The 27577-nt window shown below is 39.4% G+C and overlaps 1 protein-coding gene across 2 annotated transcripts in view; it reads right to left on the bottom strand.

Moving 5' to 3' along the window:
- Window positions 1-21146, bottom strand: part of RC3H1 (ring finger and CCCH-type domains 1) — an 80818-nt gene extending 59672 nt beyond the window's left edge. For both annotated transcript variants that reach the window (XM_039242385.1, XM_039242386.1), the window contains exon 1: window positions 20915-21146. The gene's annotated coding sequence lies outside the window, so the exon portion shown is untranslated. The remainder of the gene's footprint in view (window positions 1-20914) is intronic.
- Between the last annotated feature and the right edge of the window lie 6431 nt (window positions 21147-27577).

Below are 27577 nucleotides of genomic sequence, written 5' to 3'. Positions count from 1 at the left end.
CTCTGGCTCAGGTCCTGATCTCACAGTTTATGGGTTCAAGCCTTGCATCAGGCTCTCTGCTGTCAGCACAGAGGCCACTTCAGATCCTCTGTCTCCCTCTCTCTTTCTCTCAAAAATAAACATTAAAAAAAAAAAAAAAAGAGAGGGAGGTGGGGAGGGGGATGGGTGAAATAAGTGAAGGGTAGTTAAGTATACTTATCATGATGAGCACTGATTAATGTATAAAATTGTTGAATCACTACACTGTACACCTGAAACTAATGTGACATTGTATGTTAATTATACTGGAATTAAACTTTTTCCAAAAATAATAAGGCAAAAAATTAATACACCAGAAAAAAATTAAAAACTTGAAAAATCTCAAATCAATAATCTTACTTTGCACCTTAAGACACTGGGGGAAAAAAGATATCTAACATCAGCAACATAACGACAGACTCTTTGTGGGCAAAATACAAAGTCTAAATTTAACGTTCCTAGCAATTCCAATTTTAGATAATTACTCCCCTAAACATTACAAAAGAGAAACTTGTAAACCCTGAACAGTTTAATGTTAATTAGATTATAAGGCATAAATGCAATTTAAAAAAATCTTGATAGTTCACTTTCCCAATGACTGAAAACATACACACACGCACACACTTCTTTTTTGGAAGGAGATTTTTTTAAGAAGGTACCTGAAGGTTTATAAACCCAAATATAAAATTCAGGTTTTTAGGTTTTTTGTTTCATTACTTACGCAGGCAACTTTTTTTTTTTTTAAAACAGTTTATTGTCAAGTTGGTTTCCATATAACACCCAGTGCTCATCCCCACAAGTGCCCTCCTCCATGCCCATCACCCTGTTTCCCCTCCCCCCCACACCCATCAGTCCTCCGTTTGTTCTCATCATTCAAGAGTCTCTCATGGTTTGCCTCCCTCCCTCTCTCCCCCTATTTCCCCCCTTCTTCTCTCCCATGGTCCTCCGTTAAGTTCCTCCTAATCCTCCTATACGTGCAAACATATGGTAGCTGTCCTTCTCTGCCTGACTTATTTCGTTCAGCAAAACACTCTCAAGATCCATCCGTGTTGCTACATATGGCCAGAATTCATTCTTTCTCATTGTTAAGCAGGCGACTTTTAACATGAGCAAATAAGCCTTAATATATCAAAGCTGGCAAACAGAGAGAAAACCCCTCGGACTTTCTTTATCTTTCAGAGGGCTGCTGGGATACCATTTATTAGCAAGCTATGTTGGCATTCCTATCTTTGAAGGAGATAATTAATCATAGGTTAAATATAAACAAATGGAGACTTAAAGGAATGCTAAGTTCTAAAATAATAATAGCATTTACGATGGGTTAAAATATTCCAAAAACTTGGGGAAGCTGGGTGGCTCAGTCAGTTGAGTGACTCAAATGTCTTTGGCTCAAGTCACGATCTCAGGGTTCGTGAGTTCAAGCCCTGCATTGGGCTCATTACTGTCAGCACCAAGCTCACTTCAGATCCTCCATCCCCCATCTCTCTGGCCCTCCCTCACTCATACTCTCGCCCTCAAAAATAAAATAAACCTTTAAAAACATATATTCTGAAAACTTAGTATATTTTAATTATCATAATAACCTTATAAAGTATTGAGACAGCCTTGAGACAATCAGGGCTCAGACAAGTTAGGCCATATTTTCAAGGTCTCACAGCCAGTAAGGGCTAGTAGAGTTAAGATTCAAACCCTAGTGTATGTAACTTGACTACTGTAAGTGTAATATACTTGTAATACTGCTGTGTTAGTCTGCAAAGACGGCTACAATTCCTCCCTGTGCTGTAGTACCTATGCTCCTTTGTAATTTGACTTTGCTGCTCTATTAAGAGACAGCGTCTATTTCCCCACCTCTTGAATCTGGTGGCCTTGACTTACAATGAATAGTGGAATGCAGTAGAAGCGAGAGTTCCTCCAGAGCTTAAGCCTCAAGTGACCCTGCTGCTTCTCTTACTTTCTTGGAATACGGGAGCCACTATGTGATGAAGCTTGAACTAGTTCCCTAGGGTGAGACCAATACAACAGAGAAAAACTATCCAAGCTCAGTCTCCTAGAACAATCAGTCCCAATGTGAGCTGCTAGAAGACTCAAGCTGCAGGAATGACTTAAATGGAGGCCAGCAGAACCACACAGCTAAATCCTGCCCCAAATGCGGACTCAAAAGTGTAACCAAATAAAATGTTTCCAGCCACTCAACTTTAAAGTGGTTTGTTACTCAAATGATAGATATCTAATAATTGTTATATAATTAAAGCATAACAACATGAATAAATTTCATCACAGCCTTCTGAGAATACAGTAATACTAAATGTAATAGTGACACTGGAATACGAAAAGTTCTCTCAATTGAATTGCAACCTTTTAGAAGTGTGCATCTATCCTAAGGCCCTAAAAATTACTAATATACTGAAGTACCTTCATCATAAACAAACATGCCTAAATTTAGTTTCTTAATCCTACAGCATAAACTATAGCAACTAAGGGGAGAAGCATTCAAGTATACCAAAATGGTAACATTTTCAAAGCACAGCATGGATGACAAGTCCTCTAAACAAAAATTTGTACCAACTACTCAGGCTCAGTGATCAGCCTAAAACTTTTTATTATATTCCAACTTAATACATTGTCATCCATGCTAACAGTCCTTCATGTTGAGGTACCAGAGAAACATTATTAACTCTTAATATAGAGAGATTCATATACTCAAGTTAGATGTTGTTAGTCTTTACTGGTTATAATCTAAAAACTTAACTCTCCTTAACATCATCACCTTAGTGACCTTCAGCAGGTTATACTGGTTTTTTCCTACCTACAACTATCTTTATATACGCTCCAAATCTATTCCCTCTCCATCCCCGAATCTCACTTGGGATATGAGTGCCAACCACTTAGAGATTATCTCATTTAATCCTCCAACAACTTCCTGAGATAGCTATCACCTTTGCTAATGAAGGAAAGAAAGCTGAAAGTTACTCAGCATAATTTGAACCCATGTTTGTATAACTCTTTGCAAAGCCTGTACTTTTTCTACTGTAATACAATGTCTTCCAACTTTCAGCACCTGTAATTTTTATTGCATTAATAACTATTTTATTAGTCAGCCAAAAATAAAGATCTAAATTAAATGGTGCCTGTTTTAGGTTTAACCTGAGTGTGATTAGTTTCAAATTAAGTAAATTTAGTACAGGACCCCTGGAATTGTTTAAGCCTAGTAGCTTATATTTTTAATTAGGTTATTGCAAGTAATATATTCCTTTTGAAGAGAATCACAAGGAGTAATTTATTAGATCATTTCACTGAGAAATAATCAGAGGACTAAAACAGAAAACAAATCTTAGTTTTATATATATTTTAAGATACTTAAAATGTGTTAAAGTGTAGCTTACACACAGAAAGGCATGCATACAGATCAAGAATGTTCGGTTCAATGAATCATCACAAAGTAAGCATAACTGTACAGTTGCCCCTTGAACAACACTGGTTTGAAGTGCATGGGTCTATTTACATGCAGATTTTTTTAAGGTTTTTTTTTTAGCAAAGCCACAGGCATTTACTTACAACTGCCCATTCCAGTCTCCACAGACCAAATCAAAGGTGACTGGCACAGAGCTGGTGCCTGTTGTCCTGAGAACCCAGGGAAACCAGACCTATGGAGGCAGTCAGCAACCCCAGGGCACCCCAGGATGCGGGAGGGCTTCGGGTCACCCCCTGGGCAAAGGGTTGTAGATGTGGGGTGGACGGGTCAGGCACAGGGTGGCAGGCAGGCAGGAGGTCAAGCTGAAGGAAGGACACATCCAGTGGCCTCAGCCTCCAATCCTCCAGGCACTGGCTCCCCACAACGGGCCCAGGCCCCAGAGTCTCTAGGAGGCCAGCTACACTTACATGTGGTCACAGCTGCCAGTGGCACAGACGGGACAGCTGTACTGTGCCTCCAGGCTTCTGCCACAGCCAGCAAGCTGCCCAGCAGCTGCCCCTGCTCAGCCAAAGCCACCAGGGTACAGAATACCACTATCTGGGGACCAGCCCTGCCTCTGGTACTGCCCTGTCCTGGCCTGCTTCCAGGTGGATTTTTTCCAATAATATAGTACATAAAGAAGTAAATGTATTTTACCTTCCTTGGGATTTTCTCAGTAACATCTTTTTCCTTCTAGTTTTAAGAATACAGTATATAATATACACAACATACAAAGTATATACTTATCACCTTTATGCTACTGGTAAAATTTCTCATCAACAGCAGGCTATTAGTAGTTAAGTTTTGAGGAGTCAAAGGTTATAAGCAGATTTTTCGATCCATAAGGGCTGGCATCACTAACCTCCAAACTGCTTAAGGGTCAACTGTATACCCAAGATCTACAACATCATGGGCACCTCAGAAGGCCCCCCTCACCGTCCCTCCCATTCATTATTCTTTTATTTCTCCTCAAAGGTCACTACTATCCTGACTTCTAATTCCACACATTAGTTTTGCTTGCTTAAAACTCTATACCGTGGAATCATCGGTAGATATTCTTTTGCATTTCAGCTTCTTCACTCCACATTATATTTGTGAGATTTTTCTTCTACATTTGTACTTTTAAACTATTTCAAAACGCTTCCAGTTAAACTGACCACAGTTAGAAAAATACCCTTCATAAGGTCATTTTTGAAGCAGTGATGACACTGTTTCTGTTCCTTCTGAACTGGAAGGAACAGAAACAGGTGTCAGTAACAAAACTTGAGAACAGAGCCAGTCCCTCTTTACTCAAGAAAACAAAGCAACATATCCATCACAATAATAGCCCCCACTTCTTTCCTTTTACTTGCTTCTATTGTTTCCCCAGGGAGCCTGTGCCTTAGATGTTCTCGGTGACTATCATAGGACTGTGACTGATTCTAGAACTGGATGAAAAAGAGAAAATAGGAAGACGTATTCAGAATAGGTAAGCTGCAACACACTTGTGATGTGTATAGCTTGGTGATCCTTGAGTGTACACTCTGATTTAGGGAATTTTTGCATTAGAGCCATAATCTAACATACTAAATAATAAAAAAATAATAATAGTAGAATTAGTTACAGGTATTATTCCCATCATCTACCGGTCAAGACTTAAGGACATTTTTATTACTTTCTGTTTATTTTTATGGAATACGTCTGATAGAATTCAAACTATTTCCACAAAACAAAATCAGTGATTTTCAATTGCACATGCTTGAAAAATAATGCAACAGCAAAATAAGAGGTATGGACTCCTTTTCCAACTTAGAATTCTATTTCTAGACTGTTATCCCAGACAAAAAATTACATTTTGGGACTTTAAAATAATGACAAATTGCTACATGGACTCCAAACAGCTTATAGCTACAATGTAATATATTTATAAAATAAAAGGTATATAACTTGTAAATGAAGATATTTTGCTGACTCCCAAGCAGTAGCTACTGTTAAAGAATATACTGATTTGTTGCTACTATTACAGAATTAAACACAAAATACTTCCTTCAAAATACATAATGATGACCTTTTGGGGATTAAATTCATGCTCAGGTTTGTGTAGTATATTTATCTGTGTTGCAGGGAGGAAGGATAAAAGGTTGAGGTAAGTCTAACTGCTGGGGGTTGCACAACAATACACAGATATATCTACTAATACTACACTCTCTGGTGAAAACATGGACCTCTGCTTTCTTAAAGAATTATGATCAGTTTGTCCCGCTGTTCCCCCACCCTGAAACTTTTCCTCATTTCCCTGCAAGCATTCATAAGTAAGTCCCTTATGAAGAGCCTTACTTGATCACCTCATTTAAAACTAATCTCTCAGGATGCCCAGGTAGCTCAATCAGTTAAGCATCTGGCTTTGGCTCAGATCATGATCTCGCAGTTTGTGAGTTCAAGCCCCACACTGGGCTCTGTGCTGAATGCTCAGAGCCTAGGGCCTCCTTCAGATTCTGTGTCTCTGCCCCCTCTCTGTCCTTTCTCCACTCATTCTCTGTCTCTCTCTCAAAAATAAATGAACACTTAAAAAACATAATAAATAGGGGCACCTGGGTAGCTTAGTCGGTTAAGCATCTGACTTCGGCTCAGGTCATGATCTCGCGGTGGGTGAGTTCAAGCCCTATGTCGGGCTAAGTAAGGGCTGACATCTCAGAGCCTGGAGCCTGCTTCAGATTCTGTGTCTCCTGCTCTCTCTGTACCTCTCCTGCTCACAATCTATCTCTCTCTTTCTCTCAAAAATAAACAAACATTTTAAAACAAAATGAATTTAAAAAGTTAAAATGGATCTCTCAACCCCAATCCTACAGCCACCACACACATGTGCTCCCCATCTCGTTCCTGATTAATTTTTCTCCATAATATTTCTCAGCATCCACTATGCTATGTTTTACTTGTTTTGTTATAGTGTATACTCACCACTACTAAAATGTAAGCTCCAAAAGAATAGGGATTTTTGTTTGTTTCTATCTCTGACCTTTTTTGAGTACATTCTGTGTGTCAGGCACTATTCTAAGTGTTCTGCATGCATTAATCTCACTTAGCCCTCACAATGACCCTATTAGATACCATTACGAAGCTTATTTTCAGAGTTAAGGAAACTAAAGCACGGATGTTAGGTAATATTCTCAAGGTCACATGGCAACTAAACATCCCTATTTTTAAACTGGCGATTCCTCCTGCAGGCTTTGCTTCTTTGGTGACACCACTATTCAATCTGACACTCAGTATACAAACCTGGTAATCATCCTAGACTCCATCTTTTTCTACTCCTATTAAAAATTTTATGATCTTTTGCATCTATGTATTCCTTTCCATCTTTACTTCCCTGTAGACCCATATTCATTCACTCAAAAAATACTCATTGAGCACCTACTACTACATGCCAGTCAGTGACCTTGGATCTGAAGATACAGCCCTGAAGAAACGACCCTGCTCTCATAGAGCATGTAGTCTCTCTCACCTGGATCACACAATAACCTTTTAAAAAATTTTTTATTTATTTTGAGAGAGAGAAACCAAACACAAACAGGGGAGGGGCAGAGAGAGAGGGAGAGAGAAGCCCAAGCAGGCTCAGCACTGTTCACTGTGGAGCCCAACACAGATCTTGAACTCACGAACTGTTTGAGATCATGACTGAAGCCAAAATCATAGTTGGACGCCTAACTGACTGAGCCATCCAGGCGCCCTCACACAGGTACTTTTCAACTGATCTCTGCCTCCAGCTTTGTTCTTGTCGTCCTTTACCCTCCACACAGCTACTAGTCACTCACCTATGTTTTTCTTCCATGACAAAACAACTCAGTTAAAAAACAGACAACACCTACTAGAGGGTGTTATGCTGAGCAAAATAAGTCAGGCAGAGAAGGACAGATACCATATATTTGCACATACAGTTGGATTAGGAGGAAGTTAACAGAGGACGAGGCAGGAGAAGAAGAGGAAAAATGGTTGGGGAGAAGGAGGGAGGCAAACCATGAGAGACTCTTGAATGCTGAGAACAAACTGAGGGCTGATGGGGTTGGGGGAGTGGGGATGGGGGGTGATGGGCATGGAGGAGGGCACTTGTTGGGATGAGCACTGGGTGTTATATGGACACCAATTTGACAATAAACTATTTAAGGAAGAAAAAAAAAACCAGACAACACTAACACTAATAGTGGTATGTATATCCCATAATAAAAAGCTTCAATTCAAAAAAACAACGGACAACAGACATGAACAAAACACTTCACATGAGACAATATCCAAATGGCCAATGGGGATACAATATGCCAACTAAAGTTATAGAATATCATTTACGCATAAGGAGAATTTAAATAAAAATGACAATGAGAGGGGCGCCTGGGTGGCTCAGTCGGTTAAGTGTCCGACTTCGGCTCAGGTCATGATCTCACAGTTCGTGGGTTTGGGCCCCGCGTCAGGCTCTGTGCTGACAGCTAGCTCAGAGCCTGGAGCCTGCTTCAGATTCTTTGTCTCCCTCTCTTGCTGACCCTCCCCTGCTCAGGCAGTCTCTATCTCTCTCAAAAATAAATAAAACATTAAAAAAAAATGACAATGAGATACCACTCCATAGATATGGAGTGAGATACCACTCCGTAGCTACCCCAGAAGGGCTAAAATTTTTTAAAACCAGTAATACCAAAGAGGCTATGAGCATGTGAAATTCTCAGGCAGTGTAAGATGGCACATTTCACTTTGAAAAACTGGCAGTTCAGGTCAAACTGGTTGTTTAGGTCAAACAAAGGTCTACCAATGACCCTAAAAATTCCACTCCTAGGTATTCACACAATTGAGATGACAATGTCCATCAAAAGACATATACAAAGGGGCGCCTGGATGGCTCAGTTAGTTAAATGTCCAACTCTTGGTTTTGGCTTAGGTCATAATATCATAGTTCGTGAGGTGGAGTCCCACGTCAGGCTCTGTGCTAACAGCATAGAACCTGCTTGGGATTCTTTCTCTGTCCTCCCCCACTTGCTCTCTCTCTCTCAGATTAAAGAAACTTAAAAACAATTAAAAAAAAAAAAAAAGACATACACAAAGATGTTCATAGCGGCTTTATTCCCAGAAAGCTGAAAATAAACTGGAAACCACCCAAATGTCCAACAAGAGTAGAATGGATGAATGTAATCAATTCGTACAATGAATACTATACAGCAATAATAAAAAAGATTGATCTGTTACATATAATATGGATGAATTTCACAGATATCATAATGAACTAATAAGACAGATAACGAATAGCACCTACCGAAGGATTTAATTTATAGAGGAAGGAAAAAGAATACATTATATATGACTCCATTTAAGAAGAGGCAAAGTAGTTTCTGGTGTTAGAAGTCAGAATAACTGTTGTGGAAGATGGGGAAAAGTATGGTCTGGGAAAGAGCAGAAAGAATTCTTAGGTGCTAGAAACACTGTATATCTTCATCTAGGCAGTAATCTGTTATATCACACGTGTATATATGTAAAAATCATTAAGCTATATCCTTAAGATTTTTATTCTTTACTGCATATATATTATGCCTTGATTTGAAAAACAAGTAACATCAACAACAATTTCTTTGATGGTCCCTTATGAGCACCAACTTGAACATGCCATACAGATCTTGAGGAACTGGCTCCCACTGACTGCTCTAATCTTACTTTTCATCACCATCTGCCTATTTTATTCTCTACCAACAGAAGTATTAAGGTTTCCCTGCACAAAATACACTCTTTTTCACTCTAGGTCTTGTTGGGATCAAGTAGTCCCCTAAATCTAGACTATTAAACCTCTACTCATCCTTGAAGTCCCACTCAGTTCAGGAAGCTCTTTCAAAAATCTTTTTTAGCCCAGCCTGTATTAGGTGCTCCTCTGATGTTTCCAATATATCCTACTGGAAATAGGATTGGAAATGCAAAGAAAAAAGTCCATACTATTGTATGCTGCAGGGCATATAATATTTGCTCAATAATTGTTGAATGACCGAAAATAATCACTACTCTGCTTGACTGTGACAATTTTTGTATTTCTGAAGATAGTACTGGGACAATTCACATAAAAGATAATGCTGAATGGCAAGGGGACATAGGACAGCAGGACGTATCACCACAAAATGAGTTAATTTTTCCAATACTGGTACTTAATATTTAGAAGAAAGTATACCTCCAAAATTAAAGATATCCTTAAAAATATCTATAAGCTAGGTAAAACTAAAGGTGAAGTGGGAGATTAAAAAGAGAAGGATAGGAGCTCCTGTCTGGTTCAGTTGGAAGAGCGTGGGCCTCTTGATCCTGGGGTGGGCCGCACACTGGATGTGGAGATTAACTTAAACAACGCCTTAAAAAAGAGATAAGGACAATGGAGCTAATCTGAAAAGAGTACACATTGTATGATTCCAATTATACAATATTATATTCACATATAAATAAACACATGAAAAGAGACCCCACATCGTAAGTCATCAGGGAAATGCAAATTAAAACGATATGATACCACTACACACCCATTAGAATGGTCAAAACCTAGAACACAGACACCACCAAATGGTGGCAAAAAACAGAGCAACAGGACCTCTCATTCATTGTTGGTAGGAATGCAAAATGGGAAAGCCACTTTGGAAGACAGTTTGGTATTTCTTATAAACTAAACATACTCTTACCATACGATCGAGCAATCACTCTCCTTGCCATATACCCAGGGGAGCTGAACACTTAAGTCTACCCAAAAACCTGCAAATGGACATTTACTGCCAAAACCTGGTAGCAACCAAGCAAGATACCCTTCAGTAAATAGATGTCAAAGTAAACTGTGGTATATCCAGATGATGGAATATTTTTCAGCGTTAAGAAGAAATGAGCTATTAGGGTATGAAAAAACATAGATGATACTAAAAGAAGCCATCTGAAAAGGCTACCTACTCTATGATTCCAACTACGGAACATTCTGGAAAAGGCAAAACTAGTGAGACAAAAAGATCACTGGTTGCAAGGAGCTGGGGTGAAGAGGGATGAATAGGCAGAACACAGGATTTTGGGGACAATGAAAATACTCTGTATGATACTACAATTGTGAATACATGTCATTACACATTTGTCCAAACCCATAGAATGTACCACACCAAGAACGAACTCTATATAAACTATGACTTTTAAACAATCTTTTTTTTTTTTTGGGGGGGTGGGTAATAAATTTACCACTGGTGGTGGATGCCGTGCATGTGGGAACAAGGAGTATATGGGAAATCTCAGTGCCTTCTCAATTCTGCCATGAATAAAAAACTGCCTTTAAAAAGTCACCTGGGTGGCTCAGTCAGTTAAGTATCCAACTCTTGATTTCAGCTCAGGTCTTGATTTACAGTTGCTCAGTCCGAGTCCTGTGTCAGGCTTCGCACTGACAATGTGGATCCTGCATGGGATTCTCTTTCTCCCTCTCCCTGTCCCTCCCCTGCTTGTGCTCTCTCTCTTTCTCTCAAAATACATAAACTTAAAAAAAATTAAAACATCTTTAAAAAAGAATTAAAAAAAAATCAATGATTGAATGTGAAATCTTTCCCAAATATGGAGAATCTATTGACAGGATTTTACTCCCTAATTCTTTCCCCACCACCGCCTTCACCATTTCATCATTGCCATTATGCATCTAAGAAGCTGTTGAGTTTAATCCTGACACTGACTATAATGAATTAACTAATGCATGTCAATTATTAGGAGACTAGGTGCTACTATTTCAATATTCAATGATGCTTTCATAAGAACATGATCTATTTTGGGCTTTGTGAATTCTAAGCTGTTCTTTAAAAAAATTTTTTTAATGTTTATTTATTTTTGAGAGAGAGAAAGAGACAGAGCACAAGTAGGGAAGGGACAGAAAGAGAGAGGGAGATACAGAATCCTAAGCAGGCTATTGGCTCTGAGCTGTCAGCACAGAGCCCAACATGGGGCTCAAACCCACTAACTATGAGATCATGACCTAAGCCAAAGTCAGATGCTGAACGAACTGTTCTTAAATTCATTTAGAGATCTATTATTATTAGGATTTTCTTATTTCACAAAACCATCTCTTTCTCTAATAGCAATAGAAAGAAAACCTAGAAGGGGGCTTCTATGCCCTTATGAACAGGTTTTCATCAACTGCATACCTACATAATAAAATGACATTTCTGAAAAAAAAAAAAAGAACTGATTCAGATAACGAGTCAATCCACAGAACCTACAATTCAATTTTTCTAAATATATGAAAAGCCTTATGTTTTAAAAAATTTTTCTAGAAAATTTAAAGAAAAGCCAGACTCCAGCAAAGAGTATTTAATCAAAACAGTTCAAAAACTGCTTTCAATGGGGTAATTAATATAAAATTTGACATATAAAACATGCGTTTTAAAAGCAGTAATTATAGGGAAAGCATTTCAAAAGGAAGGTAAAAATCTAAGTTTTTTTTTAAAGTACAGTACTAAAATATGAAAGACTACTATCCTTTAACATAACGTCTCCACAAAAATGGACTTTTGAGCAAGCAAGATCAGTAAACAGGGAAGGTCAAACCAAGACCAAACACAATATGGCTACAGTTTCTGCAAAATTAGAGGTACAACTTATCTCAAAAAACAAAACAAAACAAAACAAAAAAGGCAAAAGAGACTGACAAGGTTCTCCATATTTCAAGTTCTGGAAACTTTAACATGATGGAGTTAAATAAAAAAGATACAAGTTCAAGTTCATGTGGTAACCAATTAGGATTTTACAAATTAAAGTGCAGTTTGAACAGAATCCAAAGGTAAAATCCAGGTGCCAGTAGAGAATTCTGGGTGTCAATAATGTTCAGTTCAATTCCATTCAACCTTACCAGCCAATTCATAGTACTCCTGGAAATCAATTTTTGATACCTCAAATGGCACACATGGAAGCAAATACTTTTCCATCATAACTAAATTATAGAAAGAAATCAGCTAAATGGGATAAATTTTTTCATTTAAGATTCTAATTGTTTAAAGAATAAGAATGAATATATCACTATTAAATTTATAATTTTGGCCTGTAAATATACTTTTTACAATTATATAGTGTATAATCAAATGGATCCCAGTTACCTCTTAAAAAGTGACTGTAACTTCAAACATGATTGTAAAGAGAACCCCAATTGGTGGAGAGCCCCAAGAGAGAACCAGAATAAGGAGATCTAGATTCTAATCTCAATGCGGCCATTTCTTAGCTCTAAGATCTGTATACCTTTGATAAATATTCAAAAGGTTTAGAGAAAAATAAGATTTTAGGAACAAAGAAGAATGGAGTAAAAGATGATACCCTGACAGGAAACCTCGGAAACCGTTAATGGACAATATTTATTTGTAGAGGCAGATCATGACCTGAGCTGAAAGGAAATCAAGAGTTGGATGCTTACCTCACTGAGCCACCCAAGGCACCCTGGGAGGATAGTTTATATCAGCACTCTTCAATACAACTTTCTGAGATGATGAAAATGTTCTAGATGTTCATTTTCCAATATGGTAACCAGTAGCCACATGTGGCCACTGAGCTACTGAAATGTGGTTGGTGCAACTGAGGAACTAAATTTCAAATTTCACTGTATTTTAATTAAAACTTATATTTATCCATAAAATGGAATGTTACTTAACAGTAAAAAGAAACAAGCTAGAACCTTAAATGTTACACTGCTAAGTGAAAGAAGACATTCTTGCCCACAGAACTACATAACACTCAGAGTAAACCCTCATATAAACTATGCAATCTAGTGAATAACCATTTATCAATACTGGCTCATCAGTTATAACAAACACACCACAATGTGGAAAGAAAAAGTATATGGAAACTCTGTACCTTCAGGACAATTTTCTGTAAACCTAAAACTGCTCTAAAAAAATTAAGTCTATGAAAAAATTTTAAATTTAAGTAGCCATCTGTAGCTAGTGGTTGGTACTGAGCAGCAGAGATCCATATTAATGAAACACTGATGTGGGAAGAAAATGAGAATGGTATCTCATTCCTGACCACTACCTTCAAAAGTACACATACAGGGGTGCCTGGCTGGCTCAGTCAGTAGAGTATGTGACCTGAGCTCAGGGTTGTAAGTTCGAGCCCCACATCAGGTGTAGAGATTGTTTAAAAGTACAATTAAAAAAAAAAAAGTACACATACATTTAATTCTAACTTACACAAAGTTTGTATGTAGCTTGAAAAACAAAACTCTTTCAAATATCTAGATGAATGTTTCTCTAAAATGATTTTTGTTAAACAGAATTTAAAGAGGAAAACATTTATTGAATGAATACTAATTTATCAGGTACTATATTAAACATGCATGTTATCTAATTTAAACTTCAAAACAAATCTTTAAAGGAAGGGATTATCATTTCTATTTTTAGACATCAAGAATCATAAAACTTGTAATAGAAGGTGAGAACCTAGGTATATCTACCTCCAAAGCCTATGTCCAAATATACTCTGTACATATTTTCATGATTCCCAAAATTATAACATAACAGAATTTTCCCACAATGAATTTATCATCAGGAATAGGTTATTAGCACAAATACAGTAACTAATGACATACTCAGAGTCTATATTACATGGCCCAAAGCTAATGTGGTTTTTCCTGTCACCCTTCCCCTTGCTCTCCATTTTACCTACAGCAACTCTACTCCCACAGTAAATATGCACCTTTAATCTGCTGTGGGATCAGAACACAATCAAATTTATTAGAATTCTGTACAAACCAAGAGAGCTCCTAAGACAGTGCCTTAGTGCAGATGATCTAGCTCATTTATCTTGTGACAATTAAGTCTTTTTGTATACTTGGTATTCTAAACTGGGACACGGATAGGTGAAATACTGTTCTATAATAAAATGAATAATACAATAATCCTCTTTCCTTGACAAATGACCCTCTAAACTTTATTTTGAGAGAAACAGAGACAGCGTGAGCAGGGGAGGGGCAGAGAGACAGGGAGAAGAATCCCAAGCAGCTTCCGTGCTACCAACATAGAGCCCACTGTGGGGCTCGAACTCCCTAAACTGTGACATCATGACCTGAGCCAAAACCAAGAGTCGGATGCTTAACCGACTGAGCCACCCAGGTACCCCTAAACCATATATGTATTTTTAAAGTTTATTTATTTTGAGAGAGAGAGAGAGAGAGAGAGAACACGAGAGAACAGGGAAGGGGCAGAGAAAGAGACAGAATCCCAAGCAGGCTCTGTGCTATCAGCCTGGAGCCTGACATGGGGCTTATTACCACAAACCATGAGATCACGACCTGAGTTTAAATCAAGAGTCAGATGCTCAACTGACTGAGCCATCCAGGCTCCCCACTAAACCATATTTTTAAGCATAGATCTCTAAACATCACCTCCCTTAAAGATGTTATTTTATGATTAAATCTTAATTTACTATACTAGCTTTTCGGTAAATGTCACTATCAAAAATTAATGACGTATATATAAAAACACGGAAATATTTAATCTTTTTCTGAAAAAAAAAGTCTCTATGGAAAAAAAGGAATATTACTGCATTGAGTTGTAAATATTCTTAAGTAATTCTTGCTCACCACTTTTTAAGTTGTTCTTACAACTAAATAAATTTTCCCTTAAAAAGAGGTTAGTAAGGTAATTTTGGAGGTTGCCAAGGACTTGTTCTGAAGTGTTCTGAAATCTGACCAAGAACTATGACTTTTGGAAACAACCAAGAAAATAAGAATATTTAAAATAATGTTTAAGGGGGGGGTGCGATTAACATCAAAATTAAAATTTTTCTTCCCCCTAGAGATCTCCTATAATTCATTACAAATCTTAAATGGGGCACCTGGGTGGTTCAGTTGGTTAAGCATCGGATTCTTGATTTTGGCTCAGGTCATGATCTCAAGGTTCCATGAGGTCAAGCCCCGCGTCAGGCTCTGCACTGACAGCAAGAAGGCTGCTGGGATTCTCTCTCTCTCTCTCTCAAAATAAATAAACTTAAAAAAAAATCTTATTAATAACATGAAATCTGTTTTTCACTTCACACTATAAGTTTTAGGATTTCAATTTAACCGTGGGGAAGGGAGTACCATTTTGAATTTAAGGTAAGGATAAAAGAATATTTCCAAAGCCCCAAACTGAAACTTCAAATTGAGCAATTCTAAATTTACAGAAGTCAGGGGTGCCTGGCTGGCTCAGTTGGTGGAGTATGTGATTCTTGATGTTGGAGTTGTGAATTCGAGTCCTAAGTTGGGTAAAGAGATCACTTGGTAAAATAAACAAATTTACAGAAGTCCAACCTTATTACACTTCATTCCAGAAAGAATAAAAGCCGAACAGTTTTCTCTCTCAATGAACTAAGCCAATCAAAAAGAGCTACAAATCAACTGCTTTTGTAACAGTGTCTATGTTTTCGGAGGGAGTCAGGTATAGAGCCAAAATCTAAGTTTTTAGAACTTAATCAACATGAGATTAAAAGCATAGTGTCAGACAAATTTTAACTCTAAATATTCTCAAAGATCAGCTGATTAAAATAATTATAAAGTTAGATTCATAAAGATCAAAGAATTTCAACCTAATAATCACTTTCTAGTATCATCTCAAGTAAGTCGTTGCCTGTGAACATTCCAAGTTTCTTCTACACATTAAGAAAAACCAAAAGAAAGAGAAAGAGAGAGAGAGAAAACAGAAGGCAAATTGCAGAGAGCAAACTAAATAAGTATTAGTTACTCACATTTGTCTAGAACATTACAATTTAGTTAATTCCCATAACCCAATAAGGAAATATAAACGAGTCTGAGAATTTGAGTAGAACTCTTTCGGACTGATCAAAAACTAAAAAATGCAAATTGCTGTCACTTTCAACTTTCTTTCTGTGAAGAGTCCCTGGCGGTCTGCCTACTGTACTCAAGAGAAGCATGCAAAGAATGAGATGGTTTCTGATCTTAACAATCATATCCCAAAGTTTTCCCGCACGTTCAATTATACAAAGTACTATTCCTTAATCCTGACTCTATAATTTTATGTTAAATCCACAGAGACAGAAAGTAGAATGGTGGTTGCTAGGGCCCAGGGAGAGGGGAAAATGGAGAGTAACTGCCTCCTGGGTACAGTTTCCTTTGGGGGTGATAAAAGGGTTCTGGAATTAGATAGTGGTGTCTGCACAACATTGTGGATATGCTGCTACTGAACTGTTGCCTTTAAAATTATTAGTTTTATGTTAAATGACCTGAACCTTAATTTAAAAATGTTTCATGTTAAGAGACACCTGGGAGGCTCAGTCAATTAAAATTAAACATCTGACTCTCTGTTTCAGCTCAGGTCATGATCTCCATGGTTTCCAGCCCTACTCTGGGCTCTGCACCAACTGCACAGAGCCTGCTTGGGATTCTCCCTCTTTCCCTCTCTCTCTCTCTACTACTCCCCCACTCTCACACGCGCGTGCGCTCTCTCTCTCTCTTAAAAATAAGCGTTAAAAAATAATTTTTTGTTAAGATTTATCTATAATAATGACCCCTTCAGAACTCTTCTTCAAGAACACTGCTACCATGTTCTATTTAGATCTTGGAGATTTTTAGATAAAATGCATTACAAGTTAAATATTACCATATATGCACAATAACAATCAGTGAGGTGAGTACTGATGTTGTTGCTAAAATGCTTGACAAACATCAGAATTTTGCTGGCACATGACATTCCTTCGTAAATAATCTCAAAAAATATAAATGAATCTTAAAATATTTATTCCTATAAAACAGATCACTATTTCAGTCAGCTCAACCGTGCATGAAAGGTGAACTTAAAGTTTTACTAGAATTCCTAAAGCTCAACCAATTAGGAAAACACTGTGAATTAGTAAGAAGTGCCTAATATTACATAAAGAGTAAACAAGACTATTATGTAAGAAGTGAACAGGCACAAGTCTGACCAATAATGGATATAAATAAATGTGCTATCAAGTGAACTGACTTGGGGATGTAGGGCAACATTATTTCGGATTAGTAAACTGCATGCTTGAAAATGTGTGGAATCTATCTTAAGAAACTTTGGAGTAAGAAATATTCCTTTGTACAATGCCAGACAAAATTAATCTTATGCCATAACAACCTCCAAGGCTAGTCCAAATCTAGCCTAGACTCCAGGATTAAACAAAAGAGAAGGAGATCTTCAAGAGGGTCCTACAGAACGGGCTGATACTGAAATCTACTGTGGCTGTTTTTGACACAGGCTAATGTGAGAATTTAAATCCATTTGAATCTAATGCCAAAGAATACCTGAACTCCTGAGCGTCTGGGCCAAAGCTAAACCGGGTCAGTAGACCCTGCCAAGGAACATCTTGCTCCGAGGTATCCACCAAACAAGGATCATTTATCAGTGTATTCTTCACTTTGTTGGGTGCCAACAACTCACAAGGTCTATCCAAGAGGAGACTGATTAGACCCCCATAAAATTCCATCTCGAACCTCAACACGTAGAAACAAAAATGCTGCGGAATTCTAAGTGGCCTATGGCTTTAGAAAAGTATACATGAAGAATTTGAAATCTCATCTGACCTAACTTTAACATCACTGAACGTTTCTAAAGTCATTTTTAAATTTCCATGCAGTATTTCAGATTAACAGCTGTTTACATAGCAAATTAAAGCCATGAAGCCATTACAGTAATACTATAAATCTGTCCTGTATAAATGGTAGGAGTTTCTGTATCAACAGCGTTCAAATCTGCTAAAAGTAAAAATAAGTGTTTCATTTGTAATTCACAGGAACATATACTTTCTCAAATTTGTAAGCGAATATTTGGCAGGGTGCAAATAATGTTAAGAGAAAGGCTGTTAGGGCTAAAGGCAAGTACAGTATCACAAAGCATAGCTCATGGCGAAAACAAGGAGTCTGTCAACACAGGAGAGGCTTCAAAGGTAAACCTTGAGACACATGGTGGCAGTAGCAAAGCATCTGATTTGTGCCACAAGACTTGGGTTTGAGTAAGCTTTTTTTACCTATTAATTACGTGGCCTTCTGTGCTAGTTACATAGCTTCTCCTAGCCTACATTCGTCATATGTGAAGTGAGAATATACTGCCAACGTTACAGCCTAAATAGGATTAAATGAAAATGTTTTTACTCATTTAACAAAAGAGGCTTTGAAAAATTAACTTTTTACTTTTATGTACAAAAATCCCTTTCAACTATCTTCAAATGAATCAAATATCTTAACTTTTAATGTTACCAAAAAAATACACGGAAATTCTTAAATATTACTTGAGATACTGAAATTATCAGAATAAACATTGATAAAATATCACAATGCAGGGATCACGTCTTAAAAGAGTTTTGGCACTTATTAAAACCAGAACTCTCCAAAAGATTTTTCAACATTAAACAGAAATAGGGACCCAGACTCAACCCATAAACTGTTGCATCAACATCCAATTTCAAACACAAAACCTTAACATTTAAAAATGTTTTCAGGAAAACGATATTAAGTGTGAGGCAAATCAGTCCTTGACACAACATGATGAGATTTCTTTTCATAACAAAACACTAACCACTTACAATTTACAAACTTGTCTTTACTTGCATTTTGTACTGACCTAACAAAATTCAGCATAAAAAAAACATGAATTTAAGCACTTAAAAAAAAAGTGTCCTTTCTAAAACTTATTCTCAGAAAATTCACATTAGCTGGAGTCATGTGAAAGTTGTTCTTTCCCCATCACTTAAAAATCAAAATATCCATATTATTTATGCAAGGCATAAAATGGAAGTTATTCATATTTATCCACTATACTTGAATCCTAAACAATAAGACAGTTCAACCTCTGTATTTAATTGTTAGTCTATTTACTGTCAATTCTCATGAAAGAATTAAGGACTAGCACTGCTCATTAAACTTCATATAACCTAAAAATCCTTTGAATCATGATACAGACAAATTCTAATTAGAAATTTACCCTAAAAATGGATGAAAGATACTAAATGGCATCTTCTCTGCACAGGTCAATCTTCTTTTTAAGAACACAAACCAGATTGGACCACGCAACTGAATGTTATGTTAAACAGTGTAAAGCAATCTTCCCGGATGCATCCAAACTACTTTAATATAAATTTCTGCACACCTAGGTACAAACTGGAATAGATATAACTTGAATCATTCCCCACCCCCGACCCCACTTGGAAAAGGACCTGGGGGAAGCCTCAAAAAATTAAATTTAGGAGTTGTCGTAGTTAACAGTTGAAATCACAGGCGTCACTACCTGAGGGCAAATAAAGAGAACAACAGTTGTTTCTAGTTTTTGAAAGTTACCAAAAAAGTTTTGCAACCTTATTAAAACCTGCCTCAGAAATTAAATATCAAACTTATACAGGGAAGTCTCGTCTTACAACAAAGTACTGAAATGCAAAATTGGAACCAGAGATAGGACACAAGAAGTTCTAGCCTGGAGATGAACCACCTCTCTCCAGAAGAAATGTTTCGTTAGGTCCATTCTATGCTAATGTTTCTTATGCGGCACATTAATAATTCAAAAACGGTTAGTTCGAAGAAAAGTTCTATTCAAACATTACAATTTGTCTTCGCGTTGCCAGTAAGTGGCTTTGTTTCCAGTTTCATGGACTATTCTGGGATGTCAAGAGTTATATTATTACTGCTTCAAAAGAGCCCTTGTTCACTCTCACCCGGGACGTGGGCATAACTGATGTTTAGAGAGAACTGATGCCAAGAGATGTTTTAGGAACATCCCTTAGTCTCCCATCCCTCCCCATCCCTAATCGATAATCACATTTTACCTTGTCTGGTTTCTGTTGCCGTACTTAATTTAAAAAAAAGAGAGAGAGAGAGAGAGAGAGAGATACACCCGCATACACGATTTCCCTATCGCCATCAGGAAGAAAGACCATCTGTCTCGATCTCTTGGAGCTTCAGAGAAAAGGACACCGTAAAACCCACTAGACGGAGGAAGGGGAGCGCTTCAGGGCTTAGGGAGGGGGCAGCCCCCGGGGGCCGGGAGGCGGAGGCGGTACCAGTTTACAGACGCCTTCACCTCCCCACCCCCCACAGAGCAGGGGTCCAAAAAGCATTTCCTGCGCGCACTCAGCACCCGCCGAGGCCCCCGGAGTAACCGCCGAGCTGGGCGGCCTTTGGGCCCCCTCCCTCGGGCCGAAGTCTCCCGCGCCCGCCCCTCGTCCAGGGCGGCGTCCGTACCTCCCCACGGCCTACCCACCCCGGCAGGCTCTCCCGGCCGCACTCCGAGGCCTGAGGCCTAAGGACGCGGGCCGCTGACAAGCCCCTCCGCGGCCGGCGGGGCTGAGGCCGAGGGCCGGGGATGGGGGGGGGGGGGCCGCTACCGCCGAGGGGCGGAGGGCGGGCGAGGACGGCCCCTTCCCCGCCGCGGCCGCCTATTGTTCCCGACGGGGGCCGGACGGCTGCCGCCGCGCACCCCACGCCGCCGCCGCCGCCGCCTATCGCTCGCTCACCGCGCTGGTCCGAGCAGCAGCTCCTCTCAGCTCCGAGTCCCCGCGGCCGTCGCCACCGCCGCGGCAGCCAACGCCGCCGCCGCTGCCACCGTCGACTCTGACTCTGTCCTAGACCACCGGGCCACGGCCGCCGCCGCCACCGCCAGCGCCGCCTCCGGCCTCCCACCTGCTGCTGCTGAGGCTGCTCCTGCAGCAGGGGCCATCTTGTTGGTCGGCCTCCTCTTCCTCCTCCTCCTCCTCCTCCCAGTCGCTCGTTGTCCTCGTCCCCTTCCTCTTCCTCGGGCTCCGGCCCGCCCCGGAGACTGGGGCGGGGACGCTGGCGAGGCTCCTCCTTCGGGGGGCGGGGCGCGCGGAGGGGAGGGGAGGGGAGGGGAGGCGAGGGGCGGGGCGGGCACGGGAGGAAAGCTCTGAGTCACCGGCCGCCAACGCCCGGGAGGGAGGCCCGAGACGCTCTCCCCCCCCCACCCCCCCGGGGCGCACCCACGCCCGGAGCAGCCAAACTGGTCCAGCAGTCGGCCGGCCCTACCCCCACCTGCGTCTTTGCGCCCAGCGGCGAGCGGCCAGAAGGCGCGGCGGGATTGGGAAATTTCTGACGTTTCCATCGAACCCTGCACTCCCTCTACCCCGAGGCTGTCTCGGCTCTCGTCCCCCACTCTGGTTCCTTTACATATCCCCCTCCCCCACCCAGAGAGAATTTGTTCTTGTCTTGTTTTATCCGGGTTCTCGATCCCACCAGCTTTGCCGTGGTCACCGCTCTCACCGAGTCCCAAAAGAGTTCCCCTTCCCGTCGCGGCGAAAACGGCCGAAAGGCCTGGACGCTCACTGCTCCAAAACGTCTCTCCAGGCCTGTGTGAACGTTGATAGCTGCCTGGAGCAGAACGGAAAGATTTTGGCCCGTGGAAGAGTTCCCTGGATCTAAAAGATAACCTTGTGACGATTGAAAGTTTCTTCTTCCGAATGGAAAAGAAGCCATTTTGATTTGGGGGTAGTGGGAGACCCCCTTCAAGCCAGTTGCGCTTAACCAAACCCACGCATTTAAGGGAGAGAAGTGGAATTCTTTTGGTACCGTAACAGTCCCAATTTCAACATAAGACGCCCACGATAGAGTTGGTCCTCATACAAACACCCAGTTAATACTCCTCTGCATTATTCCCTTTTTTTGCTTCAGGTCTGGGCCAAGAGAGCAGAGATGTTGCTTTCCTGTCCTTTCTTCACTGCAGACATCACCGATACCAAGAACAGTACTGTATTTAGAGAAGCTACTGCCTCTAACTCCATAAAGTCAATCGCAATGTTTCATAATATTTGTAAAACACATTATCACACACCTTCCTAAACTCTGAGCGAAGGTCTTTTTTAGATGCTGACACTCTCCTGTACTCAGAATTCAGCTCCTTTTTAGGAGACCTACTGATGTCTTTCTATTGATTGGAATTTACTCGCTTTGAAGTGCGCTAAATCTGTAACCTTCCCTTCGGCCTCCTCAGTAGTAACCCCAATCCTACAAAGAACTAACTTGTAGCAATCACGAAAGGATTAGGTTAGTGTATGCTAATCTAAAGGCTATCTCTTGGATAGCCTTTACCTCCTCAAAGAGCCAGACCTCAGTCCCCTGCTAAGAAAAACAGATTAATCTGTTCCTCCTGTTTTTCCTCCTCCTCCCTTCTTCTCACTCCTAGGGAACCTTCCACAACAGAAGGTTTTAGCGGCTGTTGCTAGGCAAACATGCCAACTTCCCTGTTTAGGTGAAGCAAATAATCCAACTTCCATTACAAGCAGCCTAGGTAATATAATTTCTTTAAACTATTAATAGTTGTATCTTAGTTGGCAAATCCCCTTCAAGGTTCTCTTATAAGATATGATTTTAAAGTTAAATTTCTTATTTATTTCATCAGTATTTCAGTTGAGTATAAGTTTAAAGCCAAGGGGCTTCCCAGAATTCATTTTAATAATATAATTAAACAGAAACATTTGGCAGAAAAAAGAGAAAAGTAGCTTAGAAAATTACTTTGGTGTTTACAATAAAAGCTAATCTATGAAAAACATTTTTATGCTTTGAACTCCCCACTTAAGGCAGACGTATAAATTACAGAGAATAATTTGTTCCTGGAGACTGCATATATTTGGAAGAAAGGTAATATGGTTATTTGGCAAGAAAAAGAAAATAGAAATTCTGGATTTTATTCCCGAATTAATAACACTGTAAGAATCTTAGCCTCTGAACTAAGCTCTTTTTCTGATTTTGCTGTTCAAAATTTTTGCTCTTTGTTATGTGTAGTAACATCTTTCGGAGTGTTGAGAGGTAATATAAATGAGATCAAATAAGACATTGTTGAAATTGATATATATATTTGAAGTGTCAAACTAGTAAAATCATCTAATTTGTTTTAATCCAGTGAAATAGTGTTTGAGCATTTCCTTGAGCTAAGATAACACTTTAAGAATGTATTACTAAAGACAAACACCTTAGAGGTGCTTGGGTGGCTCAGTCAGTTGAGTGTCCAACTTCAGTTGAAGTCATGGTCTCTCAGTTCATGAATTCAAGCCCCATTCAGCTCAGAGGCTGGAGGCTGCTTCATATTCTATATCCCCCTTTCTCTCTCCCCCTCCCCTGCTCATGCTCTGTCTCTCAAAAATAAACACATGTTTAAAAATTAAAAAAAAAAACCCAGCTTATATGTTTTATAGCCATTTGTGCTTAGAAATCACTACTGGGTAGCTTTAATACAACTTAAACAATTTAGTTTTATTTTGTATTTTATTATTCAATTCTGATATAGAATGCCTAGAAGTTTAGACTATGCCCTGGCCTCCACCACTGGTATACTATGAAAATTAAATGAGTCATTTCACATAAATGACTTAGAATAGTTCATGTCACATACTAAGTACTAAAATGATTTTTAAAAATCCATTTTATGTATATGTCATCATAGCCTTTAGTCTCTTGATCAGTCAAATGGCAACGACAAGTCATCAAATACATTTTTGCTCTTAGCATGAACTCAAAAATCAATGCTAGTTTTTGGAGCACACACAAATCAGTTAAAATAATGCCTTATGGTTTTTTTCAATATATTTTCTGATATGCCTATACTCTATAGTTCTTCCTATGATTATGTGTTGTCTTTTTTTTTTGAGACTAAACCATGTTTTAAGTTACTCAGAGTGATTAAGCTAGCACATGCTTAAATAATACTCTGGAAGGTGTAATTGCCAACGTAAGGCATTGTTTGTTTATATTAAAACTAGGAAAGGTTTGGAGATACCAACCAACTTATACGAAACAGAGACTAAGAAAGGTCTAATAGATCACGTAAGTACCCAACTCCTTGTTGATAGACAAGTATCATATTACTGAGGAGGGGTTAGAGAGTGAGAAGGGTGGGAATGAAGGAAAAATACAAAGATGAATAAGTCATGGGTCCCTGCCTTAAAGAAACTGAACAGTCTAGTAAGAGCCGTACAATATGATATGCACGTAAACTGCTAGAGTTTAAAATAAACTGGACCATTACTGCATAGAAAGTATAAAATTATATGCAGGTTAAAAGAAAGAAGTAATAGGAATCTTTGTTCTAATGTCACAGAAACTACCTTTTGACAGGTAGAAATATTATGTATGATATTAGATGTATACCCAGAGCCAGAGAAGTATAATCAGCTTTCAGTTCAAGGCGGGACTGGGATGAGGAAGACAAGGAATGGGAAACAGTAGGGTGTGTGGGTAGAGTTTAGATTAACTAAAAACCCTGGTTAAAGTATAGCTAAGACCTGAGACCTCCCCAGTGTAAATCATTTATGTAGGGAGAGGGAATGACATCCTCAAACACAAACCCATGCACAAAATAGGAAGCACTAGACTGAGTCACCTGGATTTTCTGAACGGCTTTAGATAAAGAGTGGGAGTCCAACTGAGTTCTCTTCGTCCTCTACACCCTAACCCTCCCTCACAAATGGATTCTCTATAACCTACTCCCTCCCCTAGTTGACACTCCTATTATGGTTGTTCATTAAAATAATAATGAAAATAAATAGAAACAGGAAGATATTCCAAGCAATTACACTAAGGAAATATGAGAAAACCAATAGTTTCTTACCTATTTAAAGGACTTACCCTTTAAAGTCCAGTCCTAAACCAGGACCAAGTCAACATCTGCAAAATAGACCTGAAGGGTTGCATAAGATTCAGGGTAACAACCCAAAGTAATCATAGCAGATGTAGCCCAAGTCATTTCTGGGGTTTCTGGAGCTAGGTTCCTGTAGACTTGATCCCAAAAGCTAAATAAACTGATGTTTCTGAGTCCCTCTTGAAATTGCTTCTGAACCTGTTGGCAAGCCCTCTTGCTCAACTGTAGATAGACCCGAACACTTAAAACCAGGTACAAAGAAGCTTAACTCATGTTCTAACTAAAACCCAGTATGCTCATTTCTTGAGCCATTGATGAAGGCATTTTGCAATGACCCAGAACATCCCAACCACCTGACCAGAAAGCCGTGATAGCAACGGAATGCCCAGAAGACCACACCCTGCATATCCCCTCATATTCCTTCCTTGCCCATGATTATGGGCTGAACACATACTGGTCTCCACCCATGACCACATGCTCTCTGCCTGCTCTCTTGCACGTTATCCACCCCCCCCCCCCAAACTCTCTCTATCAAATCTAGATGTCCATCTTGCTGGAGGAGAGTTTGGTTGTCAAGATTTAAGCCTGCCACATCTCGAGGGTGCCCACATCCAAAATAAATTTCTTCCTTCCTCTTTTCCAAACTCTCATCTCTTGAGTTTACTGGCTTCTCTTGTGACAAGTTTCTTTGAGTTTGTTCAGGAACATTGTTGGCAAACCCAGCCAGGAGCTATGCTTTCAATTTGTCCAGCCCCTTGGGATTTTCTGGGATGGAACAGTTGGCCCTGAAGTGCACCAGGGCTCACCCTTTTGTTTCCAGAGTTAGTGGCTATGAGAGATCTTTTAATAGCAAACTGGCCTGCCTGCCTTTCATGAAGGCCCCCAGCCCAACACTGAGCATTTCTAAACTTCAGCTGACCCTTTGAGACTTATACCAGGGTGATAGTAAACAGAACTCCTCTATGAAAAAGACATCAGACAGCTTTCAGCCAAGAGGCCCATTCTAGGCACTGCTTTAAACAGTGTTAAGAGAAAGCAGCTCCACTTGGCAAAACTTACTGAAATTTTTTTGGATTTCATTATTATACTAGTTTCCTAGGGCTACTGTAACAAATACCACAGACTGAGTGGCTTAAAGAACAGAAATGTTCTCATGATTCTGAAGGCTAGAAGTCCAAGATCTAGGTGTTGGCAGTTTTTATCTTTTCCAAGGGCTCTCTCCTTGGCTTGCAAAGGGCCATCTTATCCCACTGTCTTCACGTTGTGTTCATTCTGTGTCTATGTGTATCCCAATTTCTTCTTATAAGGACATCAGGCGTATTTAATTAGGGCCCCCTCTATGATCTCATTTTTCTTTAATTACCTCTTTTTATAGGCTCTGTCCCCAAATATAGTCACATTCTAAGGTACTAGAATTTAAGACTGCGACATATTAATTTGGGAGTAGGGGGCACAATTCAGCCCATAACACTAGTAAATGCTCACTTTAAGAATATTATACTTATTGAGGCTACTGGGTGACTCATTTGGTTGAACAACTCACTCATGATTTCAGCTCAGGTTGTGATCTTATGGTTGTGAGATCCAGCCCTGTGTCGGGCTCTGTGCTGGGTGGATCCTGCTTAAGATTTCTCTTCCTTTGCTCCTACCCTGTTCTCTCAACCACCCTCTCTCAAAAAATAATAAATAAATAAAAAGAATATCATAATTATTAATAAAAGGTACCCTTGTGAAAATACAATTTCAAATTTATTCAATTAAACCTGAAGCTTTTTTAAAATGTTATTTATTTTGAGAGAGACAGAGAAAGTGCAAGTGGGGGAGGGGCAGAGAGAGAGAGAAAGAGAGAGAATCCCAAGCAGAATCCACATGTCAGGGCAAAGCCTGATTCAGGGCTCGATCTCACGAACCATGAGATCATGACCTGAGCTGAAATCAAGAGTCAGATGTTTAACCAAATAACACCCCGGTGCCCCAAACCTAGCTTTTCTAATTATTCTTTGCATCATAAAATATCAATGCTTTTTGGTTATAAATTAGCAATAACAAGTAAGATACTGAAATTTAAAAAAACTGATTACCAAAATTATCCAAGTCACACCACAATAGGAATTATCAGAAAACAGATACTAGAACTTGAATAGACTCAGGATTAATATGAAAGGATTTATATAACTGATTTGATGCAAGAGATCATGCAACTCTTGATCTCCGGATTATGAATTCAAGCTCCAGGTTGAGTATAGAGATTACTTAAAAGTAAAGTAAGTAAGTGGGTCACTTGGGTGGCTCAGTCAGTTAAGTGTCTGACTTCATGAGTTCAAGCCCTGCCTCAGGCTCTGTGCTGATAGCTCAGAGCCTGGAGTCTGCTTCAGATTCTGTGTTTCTCTCTTCCCCTTTCCCTCTCGTGCTCTATCTTTCTCTCAAGAAATAAATAAACATTAAAAATAAATAAAATAAGTGGGGCGCCTGGGTGGCTCAGTCGGTTAAGCGTCCGACTTCAGCTCAGGTCACAATCTCACGGTTCTTGGGT

The sequence above is a fragment of the Hyaena hyaena genome, unplaced genomic scaffold, assembly GCF_003009895.1.
Source record: "Hyaena hyaena isolate Hyena2069 unplaced genomic scaffold, ASM300989v1 scaffold_209, whole genome shotgun sequence".
NCBI classification, from domain to species: domain Eukaryota; kingdom Metazoa; phylum Chordata; class Mammalia; order Carnivora; family Hyaenidae; genus Hyaena; species Hyaena hyaena.
Note: the sequence above shows the minus strand (reverse complement) of the source record. Positions and strands in the feature narration are given on the sequence as shown.